The sequence below is a fragment of the Rutidosis leptorrhynchoides genome, chromosome 1, assembly GCF_046630445.1.
Source record: "Rutidosis leptorrhynchoides isolate AG116_Rl617_1_P2 chromosome 1, CSIRO_AGI_Rlap_v1, whole genome shotgun sequence".
NCBI lineage: Eukaryota > Viridiplantae > Streptophyta > Magnoliopsida > Asterales > Asteraceae > Rutidosis > Rutidosis leptorrhynchoides.
The window spans coordinates 255,076,094-255,102,209 of record NC_092333.1 but is presented as its reverse complement, the minus strand read 5'-3'; positions in this window follow the sequence as shown (position 1 = coordinate 255,102,209).

The following is a 26,116-nucleotide window of genomic DNA, read 5'->3' as shown; positions in this document are numbered from 1 at the left end:
GACTATTCAAGATTTTAGATCGTGTCGGACCAGTAGCCTACCGACTTGAATTACCTCAACAACTCGCCAATGTACATAATACCTTTCACGTCTCGAATCTGAAAAAGTGCTTAGCTAAAGAAGATCTCACTATTCCTTTAGACAAAATTAAAATCAACGAAAAACTACAATTCGTTGAAGAACCCGTCGAGATAATGGATCGTGAGGTTAAAAGGCTCAAGCAAAATAAGATACCAATCGTCAAGGTTCGATGGAATGCTCATAGGGGACCCGAGTTCACCTGGGAGTGTGAAGATCAAATGAAGCTGAAATACCCGTACCTATTTCCAGAAGATTCGTCAACACCTTCAACAGCTTAAAATTTCGGGACGAAATTTATTTAACGGGTAGGTACTGTAGTGACCCGAACTTTTTCATGTTTATATATATATATATATATAATGAATTTGGTATATTTACATGATTAAATGTTTTTTCAACATGTTAAGTAATCAAACTTGTTAAGACTTGATTATTTGAAATGAGTTTCCTATAGACAATTGACCACCCAAGTTGACCGGCGATTCACGAACGTTAAAACTTGTAAAAACTATATGGTGATATATATATGGACATATATATAGTTAACATGATATTATGATAAGTAAGTATCTCACTAGGTATTTTAACAATGAGTTATATACATAAAATGAGACTATTGAATTAAGAAACTCGAAACGATATATATATATATATATATATATATATATATATATATATATATATATATATATATATATATATATATAATGATTATCGTTATAACAACGTCTTACTATGTACATATGTATCATATTAAGATATATTCATACATCATAATATCATGATAATGTAATAATTTAACATCTCATTATATATAATAAACAATGGGTTAACAATATTACATGAGATCGTTAACTTAAAGGTTTCAAAACAACACTTACATGTATTGACTAACGGTGACTTAATGACTCAGTTAAAATGTATATACATGTAGTATTTTAAGTTATATTCATACACTTTTGAAAGACTTCAAGACACATATCAAAGTACTTCTACTTAACAAAAATGCTTGCAATTGCATTCTCATTCATTTTCATCTACAATCCTACTCGTATGCACCCATATTCATACTCGTACAATGCCTAGCTCCTAGACGTATATACTATTGGTATATACACATAATAATTTAGCTCTTAGCAGCCTTTGTGAGTTACCTAACACATGTGGGAACTATCATTTGGCAACTAGCATGAAATATCTACCAAAACAACAAAGTAATGGAGCCTATATTGACTCCATTTTCACGTCCCATATCACCTACCACAAACACATTTTGATTTCCATTTTTATGCATCGAATTACTCTCTCTCAATTACTCTCTTAGTGTTCTAAGTTTTCTTCATCATTTCCTTCATAATCTAGCTCAATCTAGCTCAATCTAGGTAACCTAGATCAACATACAAAACAACTACTCAAGAAAACACCAAGAACACTTCCAAGTTTGATAACTCACTTTCAATCTTATAAAGTGATCATCCAACCTCAAGAAATCTTTGTTGTTATAGTAGGTTATCATTCTAATTCAAGTAATACTCATATTCAAACTTTGATTCAATTTCTATAACTATAACAATCTTATTTCGAGTGGAAATCTTACTTGAACTTGTTTTCGTGTCATGATTCTACTTCAAGAACTTTCGAGCCATCCAAGAATCCTTTGAAGCTAGATCAAATTTTGTCACTTCCAGTAGGTTTACCTACTAAACTTGAGGTAGTAATGATGTTCATAACATTATTCGATTCATACATATAAAACTATCATATTCGAAGATTTAAACTTGTAATCACTAGAACATAGTTTAGTTAATTCTAAACTTGTTCACAAATAAAGTTAATCCTTCTAAACTTACTTTTAAAATAAACTAAACACATGTTCTATATCTATATGATATGCTAACTTAATGATTTAAAACCTGGAAACACGAAAAACACCGTAAAACCGGACATACGCCGTTGTAGTAACACTGCGGGTTGTTTTGGGTTAGTTAATTAAAAACTATGATAAACTTTGATTTAAAAGTTGTTCTTCTAGGAAAATGATTTTTCTTATGAACATGTAACTATATCCAAAAATCATGGTTAAACTCAAAGTGGAAGTGTGTTTTTAAAATGGTCATCAAGACGTCGTTCTTTCGACTGAAATTACTACCTCTTATGATATTGACTTGTAACCTGTATTTCTGACTATAAACTTATACTATTTCTGTTTTGATTCATAAACTTAAGTTCAATATGAAACCATAGCAACTTGAATCACTCAAAACGGATTTAAAATGAAGAAATTATGGGTAAAACAAGATTGGATAATTTTGCTTGTTGTAGTTACGTGAAATTTGTAACAAATCTATACAAATCATAACTTAACTAACTTATATTGTATTATACATGTATTCTAACATATATTATGTAATCTTGGGATACCATAGACACGAATACAATGTTTTGACATATCATATCGACCCATCTATATATGTATTTCGGAACAACCATAGACACTCTATATGCAGTAATGCTTGAGTTAGCTATACAGGGTTGAGGTTGATTCCAAAATAATATATATACTTTGAGTTGTGATCTAGCCTAAGACTTGTATACACTGGGTCGTGGATTGATTCGAGATAATATATATTGATTTATTTCTGTACATCTAACTGTGGACAACTAGTTGTAGGTTACTAACGAGGACTGCTGACTTAACAAACTCAAATCATTAAAACGTAATAAAAATGTTGTAAATATATTTTGATCATACTTTGATATATATGTACATATTTGTTATAGGTTCGTGAATCAACCCGTGGCCAAGTTTTGACATATTTGTTATTTGTTGAGTTTTATAAATATTTTACAAAATAGACACAAGTACGTGAAACTACTTTCTATGGTTGAATGATCGAAGCTGAATATGCCCCTTTTTGCTTGGTAACCTAAGAATTAGTAAACCCGTTTACTAATTGAAGCGAATCCTAAAGACAGATCTATTGGGCCCAACAAACCCCATCCATTGTAGCGGATGCTTTAGTACTTCGATGTTTTTTTATCATGTCCGATGGATGTCCCGGAATGATGGGGATATTCTTATATGCATCTTGTTAATGTCGGTTACCAGGTGTTCACCATATGAATGATTTTTTTATCTCTATGTATGGGATGATGTTTACGAAAAATGGAAATATGAAATCTCGTGGTCTATTATTACGATTGATAAATATATAGGTTAAACCTATAACTCACCATCATTTTTGTTGAGGTTTTAAGCATGTTTATTCTCAGGTAATTGTTAAGAGCTTCCGCTGTTGCATAATAAATTAAGGACAAGATTTGGAGTCCATGCTTGTATAATATTGTTTGAAAACTGCATTTGAAGACATATATTGTTGTGTAATTTTATTGTAAATCATTATGTAATGGTCGTGTGAAAACGCTATATTTTTTATTATCATTATTTGATAATCGTCGTAATATTTTTAAACCTTTATCGATAAAATAAAGGTTATGGTTTGTTTTAAAATCGAATGCAGTCTTTGAAAAATGTCTCATATAGAGGTCAAAACCTCGCAACGAAATCAATTAATATGGAACGTTTATAATCAATATGAACGGGACATTTCATTTATCACTTCCTCATCTACCGACATTCAATTTAGAGAGAGAGTGAAGGTGTTAGTGAGAGAAAGCTTACTTTGGGGAAGAAGAAGAAGGAATCTTGACCGAGCCTGAGTTTTAAAGTTGTTCCCTACGTCTCTAGCTACGTGGTGATAGCGTTGGTAAGTTCTAACTTCGTGTTTTGAGTTTAATTTGATTTATGGCTAAGGTTTGTTTCATTTGAGACTTGTAAGACCCATTTGGGAGTTAAATGGGTAAGTTTGGGTTAAATTGATGAAAGGACACCCTAATGGTTATAATCTAGGGTTTGGTCATGTAAATTGAGGTTTGTAAGTGTTAATTGTGTTGTTAGATCACTAATACACTTGTGTAATGTTGAAAGGTTGTTAATGGGTTCAAGGTATGACCAATTTGTAAGTCTAAGTGTTAATTTGGGTTAAATGGGTAATGGTTGACCTAATTAGGTGAGATGGGTATGAAACACCCTAAGTTTGTGTTAGTTGGTGTTAGTAGACTTCAATCACTAGCTTTTAGTGATTAATGATGAGTCTTGGCCTTAAATGGGTAGTTTTGGTGTAAATGGGTCATTTAATGCAATTGGGTCATTAAATGCTCAAGAGTTAAGTGTTGGTGGTTAGTTCCACTAGTTTGTATGTTGATTTGGGTACTTAATGTATTAGGTACTTTGCTTGAAGCTTAAGGAAGTGTTTAATCACCACCGGCGTGATAAGGTGAGTGGAATATTTATACGTTTATGTATATAATTTGATTGCTTGTGTACGACGTGGAAAGTGTCATTCGGTAGAATACACTTCTGTTGGGCCACATTGGGACCGGGATGCGGGATGAGGGTTTAAGTCCGATGTGACAATACCTCATATGTATGGACTTAAAGTTCGATGGGACGATGCCATACTACTATTATGTAGCTCAATGAGGGTTTAAGTTCGATAGTGACGATACCTCATATGTATGGATTTAAAGTTCGATAGTGACGATGCCATACCACGATTGTTTGTTTGATGAGGGTTTAAGTTCGATAGTGACGATACCTCATGTGTGTGGATTTAAAGTTCGATATTGACGATGCCATACCACTATTGTATTGCTTGATGAGGATTTAAGTTCGATGCGACGATACCTCATATGTGGGTAAAAGTTCGATGAGACAATACCACATGAAGCGTGAAGAGTGGGTTGAAGTTCGATGTGACGATACCACTCATGGAATTGGAATTTGGTACTATTTGATGTTATGAACATCTGTGGCTTTTCGAAGGGGATTATTCCCTCATGATCTTGATTATAACCGGTGGTTTGTACGTAATCATTTTAGTATTGTATTATTGACATGACCTTTATATTATCGTTGTTGGCTTGGTACAATTGAATACGTGATATTATGTTTTGCTAATGACGTGTGTTATTTTGTGTAGGTGAATGCAAGTAATTAAATTATGTATGTATGCGTATAAGTATTGCACTCACTAAGCAATTAGCTTACCCTCTCGTTGTTTATATTTTTATAGGTTGCAAGTGGCGGCATGGGCTTGCTTGGGGACTAGTACTTTTTAGATTGCTTTACACTTTTGATTAGGATTGGGTAGCGTTCCCGATCACCATGCTCGGTTTTGGTTGTAAAGTGTACTAGTTTGGTCATGAACCATATTTTGGATACGTCGAATGGGTTCCGGGTTATATTCCCGTTTTGTAAACTCAATTCATGTATTGTACGTTTTAAAGATGTCTAAACTTAATATTGTAATGATGATGTCTTCGGAAACATAAATGGACTAATGTTGCATATATTATTATGTTAAAAAGGAAAAACTTTTATGAGCCGAAAATACGACGGGTTGGGTTATTCAAACACAAAATAAATTCAAATAGGGAGTATGTAATATTCTTTATTTTTAGTATTATCATATAATTTTCACGTTTTTTATTATTACAAAATTATAAGTTTGATATAAAAACCTATTATGTTCATTGTATTTTTTAAGACAAGTTTTTGACGTCGAATAATCTTATTTATTTTAACCATCAAAAATATGAAATGCTAACACAAGTTTTACAAGATTTTTATGTGGTTTTAGTTGAGAATTTTAAAGCTTATAAAATGATAATATACTCATAAAAAATGTAGAATAAAAGATAAAAATTTTAACTTAACACTTGACACCAAAACAAGCTTGTTTTCCACTAAAATGAATCTAACTGTTAGGACTAAATAATAGATGCAATTTGTGCATATGTAATTCCTTCCATTATATGGTGACTATGAAGTATAAATAGTCATTATTCCCCTACATTTAGAGTTTAGCCCTTCATAATCACCATCACCCTTACACCTTCACGTTCACACACTTAACACAATACTCTCTCAACCTACACTTTGTAATAAACTTGAACACACAATGTAATTTTGGCACAATGTTAAGTTTTACTTACTGATCTGTATTCATCTTATTATCATTCATCATCTTCAACAATATACACACATTCATATATACTGATTCATATACCTATACATACATATCGATACATACACATACTGTTACATACACATACATAATCAAAACATGAATTCAAGCTAGATTTGTACCTTACAATTGGTATCAGAGGAGAAGAAAAACATCTTCAATGATCCAGAAGCTCAATTCATGATTAATTCATCAAACAAAGCCTCTGTTCTTCACTTAGTACATGCAAACCTCAAAGTTCGAATTCAACAGTTAAACCTCAAATTGATCGATGAAAAACCTTTATTAACTTCATTACAACCTTCGACAGTCAATAATTCAGATTCATAATCAACATAGCTAGCTAAAGCTAAAAGTCAAACTCATGTTCATCTCGGTCAACGGATTAATTCATCAGATTTTGTTGTTTTTAGAGCTTGAAATCAATCATCGAGTGTTAGGATTTCAGTTTTCAACAACTTTCTAGAAGAAAGTGTGGCTTAAAACATTCGAATTAGTGATTTCAATTTTTTGGACTCAACCATGGCGGTTTCTGCGATATTCAAATTTTTGAAGATTCAACGTGTTAATCATCATAAAATTGAATAATACATGTTCTAGAAAATTGCAGCAACTTGCGTTAATCAGTTTCAGCCATAGACATCAGTTTTCGTAGCTTGAACGGAATTTGACCGGAAAACTCATCGGAAACTTCAAACTCTCGCCGGAATCTTCATCAGGAAGAATAACTGCTTTTCACACGTTTGACACAACGAGTAAATCGATTGATATCTGAAATGCACATTTTGCTATACGTTTGTTCAACTATCAGTACGGGTGATTGTTTTATGGATTTGATTTCGAAACAAGAGAATTGAGATGAATCGTACGAGTGTTTGAGGTTAAACGTACGAGTGATTGAGATTTCATACGGTTGACTGATTTCGTTAGGTTGATTGAGGTGAAATTCAAGTTTGAGAAATTAGGGTTCCGTGTTTTTCTAATTGGGAAAGACGATAGACACAGAAGAAAGAATATGATATTGCACGTTCAAAAGAAAGAGTATACCAGGCCACTTTATACGGGCTCAAATTAATTTAACCTTTTGGCCCAAATCGAGTTTTAAAATACATAAAACGGCCCAGTCAATTTGTCCTAAGCCCAAGAAGATCATTTTAAGCCCAACAGTTCAAGAAATCCAAGTTTAAAGAATTCAGTTAACATTCTCAGTTAACTTTTCTAATGAAGGATTGATGAAGCAAAAAATATTCACAATTCTTGTTAAAATTTCTAACAAAATTTTTAGACGTTTACTCAAGTTGTTCGAAAATGTCTCTTTCACAAGACGCAAATCGTTTAACATCCGAAGAACCACCAATACCAACATGGGATTAAGAACTAAAACATCTCAAGGGTTTGTGTACATGTGTAATGAGAGGTCCGAATTCAAAAAGAATTAAAGATCAGATGTGTACATTCAAGATTTATGATGATTATCTGGAATCAAAAGCTCGGCAAGAAATAATTGAAAGAAATAGCATGAAAGAGCGGATTCTCATGCAAGAGAATGAATTGACTACTCAGCGGAAAACGAATTATGAGTTGAAATCTCAATTTTCAAAGATGGCTAACCCAATACATGAGCTTGCAAAGAATGAGTTTCAGCTGAAAGAACAAATTTCAAAGCTACAAGCAGAACTACAAAGTCAAAAAGATTCTTTCGATAAAGAACAACTCAATTTAGAGACACTGAATAATCAACTCAAAGAGAAAATTGTTCATCTCAAAGAAGAAAATAAGATAATTCAGACTCTTCAACGGAAAATAGTCATCTCAAGTCCAAACGTTAGCTTGATTCAAAGGCCATTCTACATCTCCGCACTAATGTTGTGTAACGACCCCAAATCCATTTATCAAAAACGAAGCACATTTTATATATATATATATATATATATATATATATATATATATATATATATATATATATATATATATATATATATATATATATATATATATATATATAAGTTAGGTCCTATTAATACACAATATTTCCAACACTGTTTCAACCAAAAACATAATATCGTGACATTATGTTTAACAACTTACAATGACCCTTGGTACTCAAATGACACCTTACAAAAGCATTTGTAATAATAATCCAATTACACAAACACGGGTTAATACTCAATAACCCAACCCGATACCAAGAGCATAATCCCGGGGACTACCAAATCCCCAATTCGCGTCCAATTATCCAAAAGCTACCCCATCGAGCCCAAGCGCTCCTACGCGTCTAGTCTAACAACTAGCTAGCTTCACAAACACAATACCTGTAAAAAGGTAAACAACGAGAGGGGTAAGCATAAAGCTTGGTGAATGCGATAATTATACATATACATATATAATCAACCTACTTGCATACACTTACACAAATACTGCATACGAGCTAGCAACTCAACAACCATGCAATCATAATGCATATTGAAGTATCCGCAATTTACAATAAGCTAGCATCACCAATAGCATATAGTTCACAATATAATATACTAAAACTACAACACTGATGTTTCGCGAGGTGTATATAAAATAGCTATTAATTTTAGCAGGAAAATACTATTAAATACGATACAATTTTACACAAGATATTTATTTATTTAGAGAATGGATATACTTAAACCTTGCTACAACACTTATAGGCAGTGTACCTAATCGTACAGTAGTGTAGTTTTTAGTAAGTCTGGTTCGTTCCACATGGAAAATCTTTAAACAAAGCTTAACGCTATATTAGTTTACTTTTATAAAAATACAAATATATATATAAGTAATATTATTATTATAAAGGGGGGGTTTTACCGTTTAATGACCGGTTTGTCGATTTTAAAACTTTAGTCGCAGTTAAAACCAAATGTAAAATATTAAAAATAAATACAAGACTTAAATTAAAGCGTAAAGTAAATAACGATAATGAAATTGCGAATAATAAAAGTGCGATAAAATAAACTTGCGATAATTAAAAAGTACGATAATTAAAAGTGCAATTAAATACAATAACAATAAAAATGCGGTAATTAGAAGTGCAATTAAATATAAAATAAAGGAAATTAAATATGAAATAAATGAATTATGCTTATTTAAACTTCCGTAATCATGATGTTTGACGTGTTGATTTTAGTTTTATGCCCATGGGTTAATTGTCCTTTGTCCTGGATTATTTAATATGTCCGTCTGGTTTTTGTCCATAACAGTCCATCAGTCATAAATATAAAGTGCGAGTGTCCTTGTCAAATTATCCTTATACCCGAAGTTAAATATTCCAACTAATTGGGGACTTAAACTGTAACAAGATTTTAATACTTTGTTTAATAATTACACCAGGATGTCGACTGAGTGTAACCCAAGGTTTTAATATTTTGTTATCAATTATACCAAGTGTCCTTGTACATAATTTCACCCATGTTTTAATTATTCTAGTGGCTATTAATCCATTCCCGTGTCCGGTTAAATGAACGATTATTCGTACATATAAATACCCCGCCCATCGTGTCCGATCGAGTGTATATGGTAGTTTATAGGGACGCCCAATTGTAAATCTTTATATTAACATTAATAAACTATCATTTAGTTAAACAAATATAAAGCCCATTAATAGCCCATAGTCTAATTTCCACAAGTGTCGTTCTTTTGTCCAAACCCCAATTATGGTACAAAGCCCAATTACCCAATTTTAGTAATTAGCCCAACATCATGATTACTTCGTTTTAAATAAGCATAATAATAACTTAGCTACGAGACATTAATATAAAAAGGTTGAACATAACTTACAATGATTCAAAATAGCGTAGCGTTACACGGACAGAATTTCGACTTACACCCTTACAACATTCGCTAACATACCCTTATTATTAGAATTAAAATTAAAATTAAAATTAAAATTAAAATATAAATATAAATATTTACGTATTATGAGAGAAGAAGAAAAAGGATTGTAAAAATGATCAGAATTCGGTTGGCTTTATAGGGAATTGAGTTCAGGTATACTCCGCGACTCGCGGCATTTTTTGCCTTCAAACTCCGCGAGTCGCGGAGTTTGAAAATACAGCTCACTCCATTTTGGAGTCTTTCTTGCCGACGGTTTATTTTATTTATATAATATATAAATAATTATAAGAATTATTTAAATATTATATTATATTTATGTGCATAGTTGACTTGTAATTTTTAGTCCGTTGCGTCGAGCGTTGAGAGTTGACTCTGGTCCCGGTTCCGGATTTTCGAACGTCCTTGCGTACAATTTAATATCTTGTACTTTGCGTTTTGAATCTTGTACTCTTGTAATTTCGAGACGTTTCTTATCAATAATTGGAACCTCTTTGATTGTCTTTTGTACTTTTGAGCTTTTTGGTCGTTTGCGTCTTCAATTCGTCGAATCTGTCTTTTGTCTTCACCTTTTATTATTTAAACGAATATCACTTTTAAATAGAACAATTGCAACTAAAAGCTTGTCTTTCTTGAGGAATAATGCTATGAAATATATGTTCGTTTTTAGCACTATCAAATATTCCCACACTTGAGCATTGCTTGTCCTCAAGTAATATCGTCTTGAAATACTAGAATCACTTCTTTATTCTTCACACTTTGTACATCAGTGATTTCTATACGGCGGTATAGACAATGGTAGTAACGATATGGTTTACAGTCCCACATGACTATAAAAATTTAGATCCATTAAGGAAATTGGATCTTTATGAAAACATTTGATCTTTTGAAAATTAAATCTAGTTTTTACCCTAGATAAGCTTTCCGGAATAACCCTTTACCGGTGTTTGCAAAATATTTTTGTGGGTTTGGTGGGTTTCAGATTTGAAAATTTTAGCTCAAAACTTGCGGTTTTGTGTCACCCACTTGCTAACCTTGTATTTGGAAAGCAACACGTCCATTTTACTTGTCCCGTATATTACCTTTCGATAAACTACCGTCCGGTTGTAAAGGAAAGCGTTGAACAAGCAACTGTTAAGGCAATGTCCCCTGACATGCTTTTAATTATGGTCTCACGTGTCGGACGCAATTACTATCCTTAGTAGGAGCAATAGTAAAGCTCATCCTTATAATTTTTCGGTCTGGCACAAGGTCCTGTCCTTGACCATGCTATGCAACCACCGTTCTTACGGTTGACACCCGATTTGGTTCAGGTGACCTAATGAATTCCAGGTGAATTCCTAGGATTTTACGTTCAATGGTAAAGAACGCATTAAAAATAGGGTTTTCAGAAAACAAATCGGTTTGTAATTTTGATCAAAATATTTTCTCGTTCAAGCTCGAGTTTAGATATCATTGAATTCCATGAGTTTGTAATTCTCAATCTTTAAGGTCAATCTCAAGGATTGAGTAATATCAGGCTTAAAAGCTGATTTTTGATCTTTTAAGGAGATTATCCTTTCTGGGGATCTGATTCATTAGTCTTATCCAGCTAATTTGCATGGTGCCCCCCATTGTACAAGATAAATCCTTCTCATGGTTAGGATAAATCTGACCACTTGGCGACCCTGTTTGATGCTGAGGTCCGTGGATTTCCTGCTGATTTTAGTGATGACTTTTCTAGATTTTTCGTCAACCTACAGCTGGTCTGGACGACAACTTCCTGACTTAAATCAAGAAGCGCGTTTCTTTTTTGGAAGACTTTACTTCCTTTTAATGATGGAATTGATTCATCGTGTAGATCCATCTTTCTTACAGTAAATCAGGTAAAACTTTTTAGTTTAGTCCAAAACAAAAGTATTTTCAGTTATTTGTACAAAAATATGTGATATATGTTTTGAATAACTTGGAGAATTTTCCCACACTTGGCTTTTATTTTCCTTTTTATTGTCCTCTATTCCATTTTAAATGAATTTTAACATTTTGGTTTGTTTCTCAATTTATATCCTTTCCGAGGTTACAATAATTTCGGTGTTAAAACCTAGTTTTATCGTTCATAAATATGTATAAACATGATTTTGAGTTCATTTAATTGAAAATTTTGAAAATTTTTACTAGAATTGGGTAGTCAGTATATAAGACTAGGGCTGTTCTTTATTATCAGAGAGCACTAGATTCTAATACAACTACTACTTTACTAGTATTTCTAATGGTAACCAAGTGTATAAAGTAAAAAATTTTAAAATTCGAAAGAATTTAACCCCTTCCCACACTTAAGATCTTGCAATGCCCTCATTTGCAAGAAATCAGTAACAATTTAAATTATTGAGGGTGATTTGTGTGAAAATGATTAAATTTTTACCAAAGTTTCCAAATAATTTGGCGTTTGTTTGCTGAATGATAAATGGTGCACATCATTTGTTCATTCCGTCTTGTTGTTATTTCACATATATTTTGCATCTTGTCGTCAAAATTAGTTGCTTTTGCTGAACTTAATGCCAGTCTTTGAAAATGCGTTGTTTTACCCTGTTGTGTACATAAGATAAACTGCAAACATATATACATATTTTTGAAGTTTGGTATATTATCCCACATTCAAAAATTATTAAAATCTAAGAATAAAAGTTAGAAAATTATAAAAACTATTACAATATTAAATAAGTATTAAACGTATCAACATTACAAATTACAAAATAAATAAAACTAAGTAGACTAGGGATTATACTGATACCAATAGGGGTTCCAAGCATAACCATAGGTGCTATAGAATGCTTCGGCTGGGTTATACGTAGGATACGGTGGCTGCATCTCTATAGACCAGGGAGGGAATATGGGTTTTGGAGTAGGAATATAGTTTCTACCTATATGTTGGCAATGAGCTATGATTTGGTTTTGATGAACTTGCCAATCTTCAAATGCTCTCTGTCTAGCATTTTCGTACTCCTGTGAAGCTATAAACCTTTGCATTTCTTGCATTTCATTTCCCCCTCCTACATTACCTTGCTGTTGGTTTCTCTCAACCTGTGGATGTCTACCATGGTATTGTACTGCGGTGTTATTTCGCCTCTTCAAAACTTTCGCACCATGGTATACATTTAAACCTATAGTATCGCGGGGTTCTGGTTCTTCGACTAATAATCCCCCCCGACTTATATCCACACCGAGATATTCAGCAATCAAAGTAATAAAAATACCACCTCCTATTATGCTATACGGTCTCATCCCCCCTAACCATAGCTGATAAATAATAACCCACACAATAAGGTATACTTACAGCGCTTTGTGGGTCTCGAATACACATATGGTAAAACAAATCCTGTTCATTTACCTTTTCCTTGTTCTTACCTCTTTGTGTAATCGAATTAGCTAAAAACCTATGAATTACTCTTAATTCAGCTCTATCTATATCCAAATAAGAGTAATTTCCCCCTTTGAATCGGTGATGGCTTGTCATTTGACTCCATACACCATGTGTATCAAAATTTTCATCTATCTTTCTACCATTTAGTATCAACCCTCTACAATCGGCAGATGCTAACTCCTCAGGCGTATATATACGTAAAGCCTGAGCCATGTCTAGTAAAGACATGTGGCGCATCGAACCTCCTAACAAAAATCTAATAAAAGATCGATCGGTTAAACTAGCTACCCGATCATTTAATTCTATACTACACAATAATTCTTCACACCATACTTTATATACAGGTCTACGCATGGTGAATAAACGTACCCAGTTATTAAAAGTAGAATTACCATACCTCTGTGCAAGTAATTCTCTAATTGGCCAGGCCAATTCTACAGCTTCTAATGGTCCCCATTCTATGACCCTCGGTACCTCAACAACTTTAGAATGAAGAGTATGCAAACCCCTTTGGTATTTTGGATAATCTATCCAAAGTCTGTCAAATCTCGGGTTCGGGTGCAAATCTTCCAAGTGCATATCAGAAAATGTCATGACTGGATGAGCTATATCTTGCTTGTAGTAGTTATCCACCTCCTGTTGTTCCGCATTCTCAGCAGGAGCATTGCGAGCTTGGGAAGAAGATTCACCCCTTTCAGTCTGCAAAACACATCAAACACAATTTTTGTGCATCCAAATATGCATTAGTGTCAGCAAAATCATCAATCAAAATAATTACAATGACATGATCAATTTATATCAAACTTAAGCTCATTTTCATATTTTCATCAAATCTACACTTTTTCAAATAAGCATATACGAAAATGTTCGCCAAGTTCATAAGCATTTAACTCAAATAACATGTCAAAATAATCATTACTAGCAATTAAACAAGTTTCAAATGGCATTATCTCTCAAAAATCAAGTTCATGAATTTTTAGACTTGAAAAAGTCCACTTTAATTCTCGAAATCATGTTTAGGCCCAAAGTTTGGATCATTTAACTACCTAAACATGTTACACTACTTAATTTAGCAACAATTCATGACAAAAATCGGCCATAACCTGTTTATATCAAAAAGCTCCAAATTTGCTCAAGAACACAAACCCTAGATTACTCAAAATTTTGAAGTTTAAGGCTTCTAATCATGTTAAATAGCATCAATCTAGGTTATACAAGCATAATACATAAACAATTTAAGCATAATTACACTAAAAAGCATCAAAATCAAATTGGGGAAAAAATTGCTCAAGAACACTAATTTTCGGATTAAATGGTGTTTAGGTGTAGAAATTTACCGTTTTTCTTGAGTAATTCCTTGATAGCATCCTTCTCAACATGATTTTAGTAAAAGATTTGATGATTAACGGTTAAAAATTGTGATTTTGGGAGGTTTTTTTCGGGTTTTTTCGGCAGTCTTTTTAGCTGTATGTGTTTTTGTGGTGCGGGGTTTAGAGCTTCAAACTCCGCGAGTCGCGGAGTTTGTTTTTTTTTTTGTTTTTTTTAACATCTTATACTAATTAGAACAATTAAGTAATTAATTTTAAAATTTTGTTTCCCTTATTATTTAGGACGAGGTCGTTTCGGATCGATGTCCTAGTCCGTCCTTCGACAAAATTTTAAAATTTGTCTTTTTGTAGCGATTGTTTTAAAAGCTAAGATTTTGGGTTTTTTAATGTTTTTGGTATACTTTAATTCAATAAGATTAAAAATAATGATAATAAAAGTTCTCGTCCCTCCCTTCGGTAAAGCAATTTCGGTTCAAAGACCTAGTCTTCAACTTACGACGAATTTTAAAAATCATATTTTTAACTTAATGAGATAAAGTAAATTTTTGTTTTTAAATTCACACAACTTAAATATAAAATTCAAAATTAATATTAAAAATTCACACCAAACTTAAAATTTAAAATGCATAAAAATAAAATTCATATTTTAAAAATTAAAAATTCACACCAAACTTAATTTAAAAATTCATATTATAAATTCACACCAAACTTATATTAATTTTTCAAATATTTACAATTTTAAAAATATTGTTTTTACAAAGTTTACAATATTAATTTAAGATTTAAATATTAATTTTAAAAACATGGTAAAAATAAAATTAAAAATCTTTTTGGCTTTTTATCCCACTTTAATCAATCAAATATTATCAAAAATATGCGCCCCTCTTTTCGGTAAAGTAATTTCGGTTCCAAGACCTAATTTAACTCATGACGAATTTTTGAAATATTTTGGGTTGATTGATTAAAGATATTTATACCTTAAGAATAAACGTTAAATTTCGCAGTGATGTAATAAATTTTTGAATGATATCAATAATTTCGGTCGCCAAACCTAATTTTATTCAATACCAATTTAATACTTTATAGCGAACAAATTAGCGTTTATTATCAAAAGGTTAAAAATAAAAATAAAAATAAAGACTGTACAGACTTACCTGTGAAATAGATTTCTTAGTTATATGATCTATCCCATTCATAAGATAGTCGGTTTAATTGGTTTTCTATGGCTACATAGGCGTAACCTCGAGCATTCGGTGTCTTTTCTTCTAAACATATGAACGGTCCGTCTCTGCATAAAGTAACAAATTCGGTATTTGAATAGGTTTGATTATTTGAACATTTACCTCCGTGTGACCATTTTCCGCATTTGTGACATCTTTCTAGGTGTCGTCCTCTTCTTTTCGCTGCGGATTTTGATTTTCCTTTACCAAATTGTAACTTATTATCTTCGCATCTGGATTCTTTTCTAACTCCGTCCAATCTTTCTCTGATTACTGATACTATTTCACTCGGTAGTGTGTCATTATTACGTTTAGTGATCAAAGCGTGTAGCATTAGACCATGGTTTAGTTCACATGCAGTCTTCATTTTGTAAAAACCTAAAAAAAATAAAAATTCAGAATGGGGGGAGAAGACTAGTTCTTTAGGGTCTGCTAGGGAAAGACCATTCGGGTTCCATTTTCGAGAACTACACGAAAACAGACAATCTAACTCTAACAGAAATACATATTATCCTTTAAAGACTTGAATCTCCCCACACTTAGTTAGCTGTGGTGTCGAAATTGTGATTAACTTCGTTGTCGACTTCCATCGGACTATCTATGTAGTGTTTAACTCTGTGACCATTAACTTTAAATTCAATCCCATTTGAATTTATCAATTCTACTGTTCCGTATGGAAAAACTCTTTTAACTATGAATGGTCCAGACCATCTTGATTTCAATTTTCCAGGAAATAGCTTGAATCGTGAATTGAAAAGAAGAACTCTGTCTCCTTCCTTAAATTCTTTTAAACTTCTGATTCTTTTATCATGCCATTTCTTCGTTCTTTCCTTATAGATTAACGAATTTTCGTATGCTTCATGTCTTAATTCTTCTAATTCGTTTAGTTGACTTAATCGTAGATGTCCGGCTTCATGTAAATCAAGATTACATGTCTTCAAAGCCCAAAATGCTTTGTGTTCAATTTCTACTGGAAGATGACATGCTTTTCCATAAATAAGTCTAAAAGGTGTGGTTCCAATTGGAGTTTTGTAGGCTGTTCTAAAAGCCCAGAGTGCATCCTCCAATTTAATGGACCATTCCTTCGGATTTGATCCTACGGTTTTCTCTAAAATACGTTTTAAAGCTCGGTTGATATTTTCAACTTGTCCACTTGTTTGTGGATGATATGCGGTGGAGATTTTATGAGTTACTCCATATCTTTTAAGAACTTTCTCAAGTTGATTATTACAGAAATGAGTACCCCGATCACTTATTAAATCTTTCGGTGTTCCAAACCTTGCAAAAAGACGTTTTAAAAAGTTGACTACAACTCGTGCATCGTTAGTTGGGAGAGCTTGTGCTTCCGCCCATTTAGATACATAATCAATGGCTACGAGTATATATAGATTATTGTGAGATTTTGGAAATGGACCCATAAAGTCAATACCCCAAATGTCAAATACTTCACATACTTTTATGACATTTTGTGGCATTTCATCACGTTGACTTATTTTTCCGGCCCTTTGACAAGCATCACAGGATTTGCAAAGAAGGTGTGCGTCTTTGTAAATTGTAGGCCAATAGAATCCAGCATCATAAACTTTTCTTGCTGTTAGTTGAGGCCCATAATGCCCTCCTGTTGGTCCTATGTGACAATGGTTCAATATTTTACTAGCTTCATCTCCAAATACACATCGGCGTATTATTCCATCGGGACAACTTTTAAACAGATATGGATCTTCCCAAAAATAGTGTTTTATATTACTGAAGAATTTCTTTCGTTTTTGGTACGATAATCCTTTTTCAAGGAATCCACAAACTAAGTAGTTTGCATAGTCTGCAAACCATGGAATTTCTTTATAATCTATCTTCAACAGATATTCATCAGGAAAGTTGTCTTGTATGGCCGGTTCATTTAGAACTTCTAACTCAGGATTTTCAAGACGAGAAAGATGATCAGCGGCGAGATTTTCTGCTCCTCTTTTATCTCGGATTTCAATATCAAACTCTTGTAAGAGTAAGATCCAACGGATTAATCTTGGTTTAGCATCTTGTTTCGAAAATAGGTATCTAAGAGCAGAATGGTCGGTATAGACCACCGTTTTTGCTAGAACGAGATATGATCGAAATTTGTCAAAAGCAAAGACAATAGCAAGGAGTTCTTTTTTAGTAGTTGTATAGTTCGTTTGTGCTCCTTGTAACGTCTTACTAGCATAATATATAGGTTGAAATCGTTTTTCAATCCTTTGTCCTAAAACGGCTCCCATTGCAAAATCACTTGCATCGCACATTAGTTCAAATGGTAGATTCCAATTTGGTGTTATCATGATCGGCGCATTAGTGAGTTTCTCTTTAAGAATATTAAAAGATTTGATACATTCATCTGAAAAGATGAATGGAGCATCTTTTTCTAGGAGTTTATTCATAGGAGTGGCAATTTTAGAAAAATCTTTTATGAAACGTCGGTAAAAACCGGCATGCCCTAGAAAACTCCTAACTCCTCTAACATTTGTGGGATGTGGAAGTTTAGCAATTACATCTACTTTAGCTCTATCCACTTCAATTCCTTCTTTTGAAATTTTATGACCAAGAACGATGCCTTCTTTAACCATGAAATGGCATTTCTCCCAATTAAGAACTAGATTTGATTGTTCGCATCTAATGAGCATTCGTTCCAGATTAGCTAGACATGTTTCAAATGTATCACCGAAGACTGAAAAGTCATCCATGAAAACTTCCATGCATTCTTCTATCATGTCGTGAAAAATCGCCATCATACACCTTTGAAAGGTTGCAGGGGCGTTGCAAAGTCCAAATGGCATGCGTTTGTAAGCAAAAGTACCATAAGGGCACGTGAATGTGGTTTTCTCTTGGTCCTCGGGTGCTATTGGAATTTGAAAATATCCGGAAAAACCATCAAGAAAATAATAGTAACTGTTTCCGGCTAATCTTTCCAACATTTGATCTATGAAAGGTAAGGGAAATTGATCTTTTCTGGTGGCGTCATTTAATTTTCTATAATCAATACACACACGCCATCCTGTTACAGTCCTAGTAGGAATAAGCTCATTTTTTTCATTTGTAATGACAGTCATGCCACCCTTCTTAGGCACGCATTGAACTGGGCTTACCCATGGGCTATCAGAAATTGGATAAATTAGACCTGCATCTAGCAGTTTAATAATCTCTTTCTTAACTACATCTTGCATATTAGGATTTAGTCTTCGTTGGCGTTGCACATACGTTTTATGACCTTCTTCCATAAGGATTTTATGTGTGCAATACGAAGGACTTATTCCATTAATATCATGAATCTTCCATGCAATGGCTGGTTTATGAGCTTTCAACACAGAAATGAGTTGTGATTTCTCATTTTCAGTAAGAGAAGACGATATTATTACAGGTAATTCAGATTCACCATGTAAATAAGCGTATTCCAAATGGTTTGGAAGTGGCTTTAACTCTAAATTCGGAGGTTCTTCTATCGATGATTTATATCGATATCTGTCTTCTTCTTTTAGCATTTGAATTTCTTCTGTTGTTGGTTCATATCCATTAGCTATAAGTGTAGCTAACATTTCAGCTTCATCAATTGGTTCATTACCTTCTCCTAAAGAACATTCTCCTGTTCCTTGTAATTCTGGAAATTCTTCTAATAATTCTGCATGTGCATCTATAGTTTGAATATAATAACATGTATCATCTGCAGATTGTGGTTGTTGCATTGCTCTATTAACTGAAAAGGTAACACTCTCATCCTCTATACTTAGGGTCAATTTCTTACCGAACACGTCTATCATTGCTTTAGCCGTGTTTAAGAATGGTCTTCCTAATATGAGAGGAACTTGAGAATCTTCTTCCATGTCCAGAATAACAAAATCTACTGGAAATACTAAAGTACCAACTTTAACTAGCATGTTCTCCATTATCCCTCTAGGATATTTTATTGATCTATCGGCTAGTTGTATGCTTATTCTGGTTGGTTTCAATTCTCCAAGGTCTAGTTTAGCGTATAGTGAATACGGCATTAGATTTATACTAGCACCTAAATCTGCTAATGCTTCTATTGAACTAAGACTACCCAGAAAACATGGAATTGTGAAACTTCCTGGATCAGATAGTTTTTCTGGTATCTTATTCAACATTAGTGCTGAACAATTAGCATTCATGGTAACAGCCGAGAGTTCTTCCATTTTCTTTCTATTTGAGATTAGATCTTTCAAGAATTTAGCATATCTAGGCATTCCTGAAATCACATCAATGAAAGGAAGATTTACATTTATCTGTTTAAACATATCCAAGAATTTGGATTGCTCGGCTTCAAGTTTCTCTTTCTTCATTTTACTCGGGTAAGGAAGTGGTGGTTGGTATGGTTTAACATAAGGTTTAGCCTTAACTGTGTTATCTTCATTAACCTTTTCAACTACCGGTTCTTTTTCCTTATCTTGATCAGGTTGTGGTTCTTGTGGAGTATGAATAGCTTCATCAGAAGTTACAAGTATTTCAGGTAGTTTAAGTGTTGTACCACTTCTTGTGGTAATGGCTTTAGCTGTTTCATTCCGGGGGTTAGCATTTGTATCACTAGGTAGACTTCCCGGTTTTCTTTCACCTATTAACCTTGATAGGTTACTTACTTCTTGTTCCAAGTTTTGAATAGAAGCTTGTTGATTTCTAAATGCTTGAGCATTTTGTTCATTAGTTTGTTTCTGAGAGGTGAAAAACTGCGTTTGAGTTTCAACTAGCTTCGTCATCATATCTTCTAAATTCGGCTTTTTATCATCGGTTTGTTGTGGTGGTTTGTTTTGAAAATTAGGTCTTTGCTGATTGTAAGTATTATTGGATACTTGTTGATTGCTAGGACCTTGTTGGTTGTTGTATGGAATATTTCGGTTATAATTCTGGTTTTGATTGTAAATCGGTCTTGGCGGTTGATAATTATTCTGATAATTATTTCCAGGCCTTTGGTTTATGTATGAAATATTCTCTCTTTGTTCCATTGTTAATTCAATACTGAGACAATCTTTTGTCAAATGTGGTCCTCCACACTGCTCACAACTAATTCGTATTGAGTGAATATCTTTAGTCATCTTTTCCATTCGTCTCTCCACAGGATCTATCTTTGCGGAAATGGAATCTAAGTCATGGCTAGAATCGGCTCTAACTGCTTTAGACGATCTAACGATATCTTTTTCTTGGTGCCACTCATGTGAGTGGGAAGCAGTGTTATCAATAATTTTGTAAGCATCAGTTTCAGTTTTCTTCATAATAGAACCACCAGCTGCTATATCTATGTCTTTCCTTGTAGTGATGTCGCATCCTTGGTAGAATATTTGTACTATTTGACAGGTGTCTAAACCATGTTGCGGACATCCTCTTAACAACTTTCCAAATCTAGTCCATGCCTCATATAGAGTTTCATTCGGCTTCTGTGTAAACGTAACAATTTCTCCTTGAAGTCTTACGACTTTAGATGCAGGAAAGAATTGTTTAAGAAATTTTTAAACTAAAACGTCCCATGTATCAATCGCCCCTTCAGGTAACGATTCCAACCAATCTTTGGCTTCTCCCTTTAAAGTCCAGGGAAATAACATGAGATATATCTGTTCATCCTCCACTTCTCGGATTTTAAATAGTGTGCAGATCCTATTAAAGGTACGTAGATGTTCATTTGGATCTTCCTTCGGCGCACCACTAAATTGGCATTGATTAGTCACCATGTGTAGAATTTGTCCTTTGATTTCATAATCTGGCGCATTAATGTCTGGATGAGTAATTGCGTGACCTTGGCCAGTGCGTTTAGCTCTCATTCGGTCTTCCATACTTAAAGGTTCCAGATTCTCCATAATTGAATTTGTTGAATCAGAATCACTAGAGGATTCTGATTTAATGGTTCGTTCCTCAACAATCTCTGTTTGAATGATTGGTGGTTCCGGAGGAAAATTTAATGGTTCAGGATCTACGAATCGTCCCTGAATATTCTCCGGATTCTCAATTGTCAGGTCGGGTTCAAAAAATGGATTATCGGAAATTTGAACTGGAGTACTTGGTCGACTGGATGACGATTCTAAAGAAAAATCAACGGTGGTAATATTTGCTAAATGTCTTGATCTAGTTACAGGTGGTGAACGTACAAAAGGTGGTGAACGTCTTGCTCGGTGCATTCACTGAATATCCTATTAGTTTTTAAAAGGAAAGAAAAATTATAATAAGTTATCCAATCAATAGACTTTTCTGATTTTGCCCACGTTTCGAATAGCCAAAAGATGCAGCAGAGGGGCAGGATTCGTTTGGTCTCAATATAATTGAGGACTGTTTGGCTCCAATAACCCGGTCCACGTACAAATCCAACTATTACTACGAACCAGAAAATTTTGATGTCTATTAATTTAACCACTTAAAATAAATTTTCGTAATTTTAAGAAATTTAGATAAGAAGTAGAATAAAAATCTATGTCCTAAAACTAGAATAGCGAGAAATAAGAAAGAAAAAGAGCGCGTCGGAAAAAGGTCGAAAAAGAAAAATGGTTGAAAAATAAAAGGTGACGGAAAAATAAAAGAAACTTATAACACTTAAAAATACTTGACTAACCTAACCTTATTACTACAACTAACTTAAAATTATAATCGCAAATTGAGATTACTAATTGGAATGATAATTGATACATAGGTAAAAGGCGTCTAAAAATATTAAAGCTTACAGGAAAAACTAAATCCCAAATGGAAATAACTTAAAAAGAAACTAAAACTTAAAAAGGCGTCGCAAAATTCTAAAGTACCTATATCTTAGTCTAAAGAAAAAGCACTTAAGGAATTCTACGGCAAAGCCTAAAAATCTAGAAGTAAAAATAACTATGGCAAAAACTAAGTTTAAAACTAAATATGAGCGAAAAATACAAATATTATGCTAAAACGATTAAAAAGGGACAAAATATAAAAATATACAAAAAGTTGTAAAAAGTACAATTTTTATAAAAATATTATTTTTATATTATTTATTTATTAAAACTATTAATTTTACATATAATAAAACTAATTAAAAATAATTATTACAAATTAATTAAATCTTTAAACTAAATAATAAATTATTTAACCGTAAATAATAATTAATTAATAATAATAATTAAAATTCCGTAATAAATGCCAAATTAGGGTTGCTGTGTGCCCGTGTCAGACGGCTCCGCGAGTTGCGGTATTCCAAGCAGCAAACCCCGCGAGTCGCGGGGTTCCAAAATTCAACTCTGGTACAGTTTTTTTTTATTCGACGTTTTTTTTAACTAATATTTTCTGTTTATAAAATCTAAATATTTAACAAAATCTTAAAAATACTTATATTTTTGTTTTTCTTTTTATATTTTCGAATATTTAAAACGTATTTTTATAAAAACGAATTTTAATAAAAGTAAACTAAAAATCCTTTTTTTTTTTCGTTTTAGCCTTGCGCTTCCGACTTTTAAGCTAGATTGATTCCCCGGCAGCGGCGCCAAAAATAACTTGATGTTTCGCGAGGTGTATATAAAATAGCTATTAATTTTAGCAGGAAAATACTATTAAATACGATACAATTTTACACAAGATATTTATTTATTTAGAGAATGGATATACTTAAACCTTGCTACAACACTTATAGGCAGTGTACCTAATCGTACAGTAGTGTAGTTTTTAGTAAGTCCGGTTCGTTCCATAGGGAAAATCTTTAAACAAAGCTTAACGCTATATTAGTTTACTTTTATAAAAATACAAATATATATATATAAGTAATATTATTATTATAAAGGGGGTTTTTACCGTTTAATGACCGGTTTGTCTATTTTAAAACTTTAGTCGCAGTTAAAACCAAATGTAAAATATTAAAAATAAATACAAGACTTAAATTAAAGCGTAAAGTAAATAACGATAATGAAATTGCGAATAATAAAAGTGCGATAAAATAAACTTGCGATAATTAAAAAGTACGATAATTAAAAGTGCAATTAAATACAATAACAATAAAAATACGATAATTAGAAGTGCAATTAAATATAAAATAAAGGAAATTAAATATGAAATAAATGAATTATGCTTATTTAAACTTCTGTAATCATGATGTTTGACGTGTTGATTTTAGTTTTATGCCCATGGGTTAATTGTCCTTTGTCCTGGATTATTTAATATGTCCGTCTGGTTTTTGTCCATAACAATCCATCAGTCATAAATATAAAGTGCGAGTGTCCTTGTCAAATTATCCTTATACCCGAAGTTAAATATTCCAACAAATTGGGGACTTAAACTGTAACAAGATTTTAATACTTTGTTTAATAATTACACCAGGATGTCGACTGAGTGTAACCCAAGGTTTTAATATTTTGTTATCAATTATACCAAGTGTCCTTGTACATAATTTCACCCCTGTTTTAATTATTCTAGTGGCTATTAATCCATTCCCGTATTCGGTTAAATGAACGATTATTCGTACATATAAATACCCCGCCCATCGTGTCCGATCGAGTGTATATGGTAATTTATAGGGACGCCCAATTGTAAATCTTTATATTAACATTAACAAACTATGATTTAGTTAAACAAGTATAAAGCCCATTAATAGCCCATAGTCTAATTTCCACAAGTGTCGTTCTTTTGTCCAAACCCCAATTATGGTACAAAGCCCAATTACCCAATTTTAGTAATTAGCCCAACATCATGATTACTTCGGATTAAATAAGCATAATAATAACTTAGCTACGAGACATTAATATAAAAAGGTTGAACATAACTTACAATGATTAAAAATAGCGTAGCGTTACACGGACAGAATTTCGACTTACACCCTTACAACATTCGCTAACATACCCTTATTATTAGAATTAAAATTAAAATTAAAATTAAAATTAAAATTAAAATATAAATATAAATATTTACGTATTATGAGAGAAGAAGAAAAAGGATTGTAAAAATGATCAGAATTCGGTTGGCTTTATAGGGAATTGAGTCCAGGTATACTCCGCGACTCGCGGCATTTTTTGCCTTCAAACTCCGCGAGTCGCGGAGTTTGAAAATACAGCTCACTCCATTTTGGAGTCTTTCTTGCCGACGGTTTATTTTATTTATATAATATATAAATAATTATAAGAATTATTTAAATATTATATTATATTTATGTGCATAGTTGACTTGTAATTTTTAGTCCGTTGCGTCGAGCGTTGAGAGTTGACTCTGGTCCCGGTTCTGGATTTTCGAACGTCCTTGCGTACAATTTAATATCTTGTACTTTGCGTTTTGAATCTTGTACTCTTGTAATTTCGAGACGTTTCTTATCAATAATTGGAACCTCTTTGATTGTCTTTTGTACTTTTGAGCTTTTTGGTCGTTTGCGTCTTCAATTCGTCGAATCTGTCTTTTGTCTTCACCTTTTATTATTTAAACGAATATCACTTTTAAATAGAACAATTGCAATTAAAAGCTTGTCTTTCTTGAGGAATAATGCTATGAAATATATGTTCGTTTTTAGCATTATCAAACACATAACCATGGTTATCCAAAATCCAAAGGGAACGATTCTCGTGAATGAACCGTTAGCCACGCAGACGCCACTAGTATGCATCACTAGTCCCTTGGGTGGTATCGAACGCCCGAACTTTAAACCCACCCGTTACGTGAAATGTTGTATCGAACGCCCGAACTTTAAACCACACTTCACGCCCACGCACACATATGATATGGTATCGAACGCCCAAACTTTAAACCCATATCACATGCCACACATGATGATGAGGTATCGAACGCCCGAACTTTAAACCCTCATCCCATGCCAACACGATGTGGTATCACACTCACGAACTTTAAACCCACATCACATCCCACACAAGTAAATACACTATATACATACATATATAATTATTCCACTCAGCTTGGAATGCCCGCACAAGTCATGTATGTAAATCGCCTCCAAACGCAACCGAGCAAGCCTTTACCTATAATACACATATAGGTACAATACACATAAACACACATTCTCTAAAAAGAGAACCCGACACAAACATACCTTAGCCGAGGGATCACACCTTGCTCGCCATAACCCCTCCCATTTAACACCTAATGGACACAAACCAATTACCACTTCGGGTGGTAATTCAAACCAACACAACAAAGTACAATTTAACCCAAATCATACTTTACACCAAT